Raw genomic sequence first — 7,593 nt, forward strand, 5'->3', positions numbered from 1 at the left:
CAATTATTACAATGTGAATGTTGAGCTCATTCAATGTAGTTATTGTAGTATACGATTATATTTAGTTTGAATCTAGCTCTAGATCTACTGCTTTTGATCAAGAGCAGAGTTCTTTTCTCAGATCATTAATGATGTACGAAGTAGACCTAAATTTAGATCTAAATCCAATTAGATGAAGTCTAGATCTAGTAATAGTAGTATTGGATATTTAGAGATAAGACCTATCTATTTAGACATCCGATCGAGGTGCTGGGCCTAGACCTAGAAAAACAAAGTTTAAAATTATATACTCTATCTATACACTTAATAGTGATTATTAACCTATAGTCGTCCGTAAATAGGCCCAATATGGGAAAAAAACAATTATTACAATGTGAATGTTGAGCTCATTCATGATTATATTTAGTTTGAATCTAGAGTCACAACCCCGTACAACACTAGGCAAATAGCTTAAACTTAAAAGTAGTCTGATTTAGATCTACTAGTAAAAAAAAAGTACTAGATCTAAATTTCTAAAAAGTAATCTATAAGGCAAAAATTAGACCTAGATCTACCAATTCTATAATATTATTAATATACGAAATATGGATTTTATTACACTCTTATTTAAATATATTCGTACCGTATATTCGGGCCTATATACTTACATAGTTCTATAAATATATATCTAAAAATTAAAGAGTTTTCATTTATCTCACGCTTGACTCATTTGTTGATTGGAATAGAATCATTACATTATTAGATAGTTAAGTTAGCAAGTTAATCTGTAACTGTAGGTAACAAAGTTTTAAATTGTGTTTAGACTATAAATGAAAGAGATTATCCTACTGGAGAAGGAGTTGTCGTTTTTTTCTTTTCTCTGGGAAGTCAGGGAAGTGGAAAATAAATTATAGTATCAATATAATGTTAAGTAATGCATATAGGCTACTGTTGATGTAATTATGCAACTCATTTTATTAAATTTTAGTAACCCAATTATTGCCAGTTAATCACTGAATATATATATATTTTTTTATTGTTATTAAAAAATGCAGAGCTATACATAATTTAAAGTGTTTGATAAATAAGGCTGGCAGTCGAGTCGAAAGATTAATGAGAAATGCAGTATTTTCCATGGCTACGCAGCCCCAGCTGCAAACTAGATATTTTGCCGCGTCCAGCGAAGACATAACCATATTCAGCTGGTGGTCAATTTAAATGTTCTTTATGACGTCTACGTCTTCCCTCATCAGTGGATTTTCTTTTGGCCTCTAATATGTATTCCACGTTGCAATTTCTAATAAATAGCATCATTCGAAGAATGAGATCCAACTTATTTTTAAAAAATGTAACTCCTTTACAGATCAAGTCATCATTGCAATGGACATTCAGATCTGCATTAACATAAAAATGATCAAAATTTGAATAGGTTTCGAAACGCAGAAAGTTGTGTGGTTTGCATTCCGAACTGTCTTCTCTGTGGTCTCAGGTTCAAACATTGACCACTGCCATTAACTGCTGGAGTTTTGGGCTATGACTTAATAATATTAAATCCTGATTAGAAACTTTGTCTAAACCTAGCAAGTGAAAAGGAACATACTAAAATAATGTTGTGTATATAATGAAGAACTCTATTAAAATGTGATTTTGTATTTACATTTATTGGTATTTATTATATAAAATAAAATTGTAGAATGTTTCTGTGATTTGTTTCACAGGGAATATTGTATTTCCAAAATGATGAAAGATCCATCTAGTAAACTTGTCTGTAAGCCACATGTCATATATGTTTTCTGTAAAATAGATTTTAAAAAATTTATTTATTAACATTTATACTTAATTATGTATACATTATATATAGAACTAGTGGTTATATATATATATTATATATGTTATACTGATTATCTGATCTAACATCAACATCTAACTCTTATTGTTCTTAATAATAATAAATTACTCTACTCTAGGTCTAGGCAATCTAATATATATAAGACCAGGGTCAGTCTTAAGCCACTGCAACCTATGCGGTCGCAGTGGGCCCTGCACTTTCATAGGCTTCGTGCTAATTCTAGGTGTAATAGTTAAATTGCAATATATATATATATATATCGGTATATATAAAACCTGGAAATCTCATAAAAATCTCCTGAAAAATAGACAAAATTGTGGGTGTCATTCATTCTGGAAAACGCTAATCCTACGCGAGATAAACGAAATAAGACATTGTCAGCTTTCATGTACTAAAATGTAATAATCAGGCAAATTTTCACGTTAATCAGAAGTTTCCATACTTTATTTACTTTAATAGAGTGACTGGCATTTTAATATGCCATAGGTTGCAAAGTTTGTAAAGTAAAGTTAATTTGATCGTAATCTTGTACTTGGTAAAGATTTAATAAAATTCAAAGTCGAATTTTTTTAAAATACGAAATCTTAATTTTCACTTATTATCCTTATTCCCACCCAGACTAGGCCCAGCGCAATCAGTTTCACATAGGGCCCCGCAATCGTTAGGACCCGCCCTGTTTAAGTTTAAGACTTAAAGAAATGTCACATGTGTTTAGTAAAAATCTGTATTTTATATTACCAATATAAATGATGACTTATCATTTTTTTAGATCTAAAGTTTAGCCTTATTAATAAGTATAGTAAGGGCTAGTAAAGAGTATAAATATATTCTAGATAGATTTAGCTTAGGCTTTAGGTTTAGTCCTTGACTATTATAATATTATATTTATATCTATGAATAATCTTTATGCTATTGCTAGGACACTACTCACTAGGTCTTACTATTACAGAACAGAGATATACAAATTCAAGCATTAAAAAATGTTGGCGACTGGGCTTAGACTTAACATAGAGGCTAGTCTAGATTACTCTAGATCTACTTAAATTAGTTAAATCTACTAGTTTATAAACTATTACTAGTATTACTAGTAGTAATACTACAATTAGTACAATAATACAAGTCAAGTATTTATAAACTAGATCTAGAGAGTGACTAGTAAAAGTGTTAGAAGCCAAGAAGGCCTAGCTAGAATTAGAGATATAGATCTAGAAAATAATATAGAATAGATAGATAGATCCTAACCATTTAGTTTTGTTATAATAAAAATTATAATAGACTAATAGTATACTATTAGTATACTAGTACTATTAGACTTAGTATAGTCTAAGTATAGTATACCTAGACCTAGATGATCTACTAGTACTTGATGATACTAGAGACTACTACTAGAGTAGACTAGATCTAGATCTATGACTATGATCTAGTGACAATCTAGTGACTAGTCCTATTATAATCTATCTATAATTATATTAATTCAATAGTCTGCTCTATAATATATTTTGAAAAAGTAGAAGAGTTCTCTTCAGGGCATTTTGGTGCATCCCATGATAAGTATCATTTAAAATTGTTGGACAGCAAGATTTAGATAAGTTTATCATCTGAATCGCTATCAATAACGTATCCAGCCATGTCTATTTTTATTTACATTTTCTCAGTCCATTACAATACGTCACTTCCGGTTTCGGCCATTGAAGCTGATTTTCAAATCTCGTTATTTTTTACACTTTCAAATTACTTTTTCTAATATAAATACGCTTTTCTAAAATCTCAAATTTTTAGGAACTAACTTTGATGCTATCTACTATCTAAATCAATCGCTATCTCAATTTCGAAAAAAACCTCTTCAGTTGGTCTTTAACAATAAAGATTTTAGTCTAATTTTTAAAACGGTTTACGTTTTTTTAAGCGGATGCGGGAAAAGTCGCTATCAGTTGTGTATGTGTTTTCTACACGTCCATTCGTCAAGCAATCCCGTTTTGATCTAAAAAAAAAAGTGTATGGAACATCCAATGTCATATTTTGCAGCTTTCAAACTTCTGTTGCAACGACTACTTCTGCCAACGAACCACTTTGTTTTTAAAATTATATGAATAACAGTGCCAGCCATAGGCAATTAGAGTCCCTAGGCAACGTGAATTTGGCTTCCTCAAATAAAATAGAAAAATAAAATAAAACGTTTATAATCAAATCAAATCACGCAATTAAAAAAAAATAATAGTATGTAAATATATATATAAATCAAGAGATAAATATGCATATCACAATTTCCGTAGATGCCATAAACCTTCAAAGAAAAAAAAAATCTACTTTTCATGATTTGATGGTAGCAAAATCTTTAATAGTTCAATATTTATTGTTACCAAAATGTTTTAGAAAAAAAAGAGTAGAATTTAAAAATAAAATACCAAGTTTATATTAAACGAAATAAATTTTAGCACAACTTTCATGCTTATGAACTATTAAATGGAAATGGGTGGGAGGGTATCTGTGTGAAATTTTACATGCGAATCGCAATTTTAAAAACATAATTTAATATACAGTGTTTAGTATTGCTTACTACTAGTGTACGTAGCCTTTAATAAACGAACAAAAGGAAGGAGTTCTTTCAAAAGACATTAGTCAAAGATTGGTCATTCGCCAATCCCCTTGTCTGTAGATCAGTCATCAAATAGATGACCAGTCAATCTCAGCCATGCTTACACTAGATCAAATAGATGATATTCAATCACATTCATTAGGCCAGGCTGACACTGTACCAAACAGATGACCATTCAATCACATCCATTTGGCCAGGCTTACACTGAACCAAAATAGATGGCCATTCAATCACATCCCATAGGCCACGGTTACACTGGCTAATATCAGCTATTTGAATTTATATCAATATGAACAATGCAATACCAATAATAACAAGGTCAGCCAGTCTAGCAACAGGACCTCGTCGGCAACACGTTCCCCCTGCACACGACTATTTTGTATGGAGGCAGGGAGAGATGTGGTTGTTAATAGTTTGAACTTCATAACTTCTTATATTCGTACTGAATATATTGAAGCCTGCTTTATCTTCTTATCTTATCTTATATGATACAGACGTTACTTCAAAAAAGAAGATGATTACGTCCTACGCGTCATGCATTTAGTCATGCATATTAACCAATGACCTAAATTCTGCCAAGTCACTGGTTTTCCTGGCTAGCTCAGGCAACCCATTCCATGCTCTAATAGCGCTAGAGAATAAAGAGCATTTGTACAGATTTGTCCTAGCGTATGGAACGAGGAATGTGCCTTTATCTTTGTGTCTTTCTGAGTATTTTATTAAATTTTGTTTTTGTATTTGAAGATTATGGTTCAGTGTTTTATGTATAATTGCTTCTTTACTTTTAAGTCTTCTATCATGAAGGCTTTTTAAATTTAGGGATTTTACTAAAGGTGTTGCGCTAGTCAAATGTGAATATTCGTTTGTTATGAATCCCACTGCTCTATTTTGTTTCTTAATGTTTTCTTGAGTTGAGAGGTCCCAAACAGAGAATACATATTCTATTATTGGCCTAACGAGGGTTAAATAACATTTTAGATTTATGTTCTTATTTGATTTATAGAAATTTCTTTTTTTTTTAACCTGCATCGCTAGCCCCTAGTAAGAACTATATAATCAAACCAGGCGCCATTTCGCTCTCACTGGCATAGAGGAAAGTAGCTGGCAGCAGATGGTATCAGAAAGAAACAGTTGGAGAGCTCCCACAAAGAACGAGGGACACATATTTAAGACCAAAAGAGTAGCCCTCATTGAAGACAGGGGCAGAAGACGAAAGAAAACTTAAATAGACCACCGGCAGACAAAGGCCTTGTCTGCACGAGAAATATTCAGATCGCAACTGAGTTTGCGTAGTCATGTGAAACAATGCACTTGCACTCATCTTTAATCTTGGGAATCGAAAACATTGACAATATTATTATTTATACAACGGTAAATTAATATCGGCTAAAGTGATATAAACATCTGGAAATGGGGCGGAGCCTACATTTAGAGAGAGAGAGAGAGAGAGAGAATATAACTTAAGTCAAAAAAAAAAAAGTTCAACTCAACCGCGAAATTTCTTGTATTTTAGGACCTAAAATTGCAATGTCACTCGCAATACCACTCGACCAGTAGAAGTTTGTTTCAACTTAAAAACGGTTTACCCTTTCATTTTATTGAAACGTTGGTCAACTCAACTACCACTCTCCGTGTTTTTTTCAAAGACATTACTGTCAGAGATGGAGTGACCTCTCCATTGCTGGGGGAAAGCCTGGGCGGTAAATTTGCGAGTGCTGGGCTGCCCACACGTCAGCACACGCCTCTCTTCCATACTGACCGGGTCCAAAGGGATGGCGAGCCATCACAATTTGGGGACATGTGGCTGCAGGAGTTTGCCAGAGAGCAGTAGTCTTACTACTGTCCCCCCCGCCTACGGGGCTCCAGGACCGGATTTTCTGTTAGGGTTTACTCCCTTAGCCTTAGACCTTACAAGGACACACACAAGGCATTGCGGCTATTGACCTATAGCTAGGGGTTTGGTTTGTGGGCAACAGGGCGTGTCTGCACGCCGACGGGCCATGCCTGCATCACATATGTATGCTGATGATGCAGCTATTGTGGCTGATTCTGATATTCAGCTATAGTCCATGGTTGACAAACTATCTGCTGCTTGCCAGAAGTTCGGCTTAAACATCAGTCAAAGCAAGACTAAGATACTTGTCCAAAACACAAACACTGCACCTCAAGTAGGGCCTAAGCATTAATGGCCAACCACTAGAAATTGTTGATCACTTTTGTTACCTTGGATCCATCATATCCAACAACACTCTACTGGATAAAGACATAAACATCAGGATAGCCAAGGCAATGGCCACCATGTCACGGTTGCAGAAAAGAGTCTGGGACAACATATTGCTGACTAGCAGTACTAAAGCCCTAGTCTACCGGACCTGTGTGTTGAGCACCTTGCTGTACGGAAGTGAAACATGGTCAACCTACTCATGGCAGGAAAAAAAAGCTGAATGTCTTCCACCTCCGATGCCTAAGGCGGATCTTTAAAATAAGGTGGCAAGATAAGATAACCAATAAGGAAGTGCTACATAGAGCAGGATGCCAGGACATCCGCTCTGTTATCAGCAGCAGACGCCTTGGCTGGCTTGGCCACGTTCGTAGAATGCCAGTAGGTCGACTTCCACAGGACATCCTGTATGGCGATCTAATAGAAGGCAGGAGAGCCGCTGGTCGCCCACTTTTACGTTATACGGATGTATGCAAACGCGACATGAAGCTCTTCAAAATCGACACTGGCAACTGGGAAGAGGTGGCACTGGACAGATCCACATGGAGAGAGAGCATAAAGGAAGGGTCACAGATTGCAGATGTCATACACAACAGAAGCAGAAAGAAGGGTGAAAATGCAACGGCGCCTGGTGATTATATATGCCCAACCTGCGATCGCAGCTGTGTATCAAGGATTGTCATCTTTAGTCACACAAGAAGTTGCAAAGGGAAAAGATCGTCTCTCGAGACGTAAAATGCCACAGAGGTCAACTCAATCGTCACAGAATCGATTTGGCAACACTTAGTAATATTCAGACCTAATAGAAGCACGTGCCCGGATATGTTATCAATCGTCCGACTAAAGTAGGTCATGTCCTCATTTTTGGGGTCGTGTCCTCAATCCTGGAGGTATTGACCTAAATTATGAAAATGTCCGTTTCTCGTTCTCTTGTTAACAGCAATTGAT

The 7,593-nt window shown here is 34.9% G+C and overlaps 1 long non-coding RNA gene across 1 annotated transcript; it reads right to left on the reverse strand.

Annotated features, from left to right (window-relative positions):
• Positions 1-1,619: 1,619 nt before the first annotated feature.
• On the reverse strand, positions 1,620-3,677 carry LOC129923210 (uncharacterized). The gene is made up of 2 exons (XR_008775138.1): positions 3,167-3,677; positions 1,620-1,772 (listed from the first exon to the last, which is right to left on the reverse strand). It is a non-coding gene; the product is annotated as an uncharacterized LOC129923210 (long non-coding RNA).
• Positions 3,678-7,593: the final 3,916 nt, after the last annotated feature.

The sequence above is a fragment of the Biomphalaria glabrata genome, chromosome 15 (genome assembly GCF_947242115.1).
Source record: "Biomphalaria glabrata chromosome 15, xgBioGlab47.1, whole genome shotgun sequence".
Lineage (NCBI taxonomy): Eukaryota > Metazoa > Mollusca > Gastropoda > Planorbidae > Biomphalaria > Biomphalaria glabrata.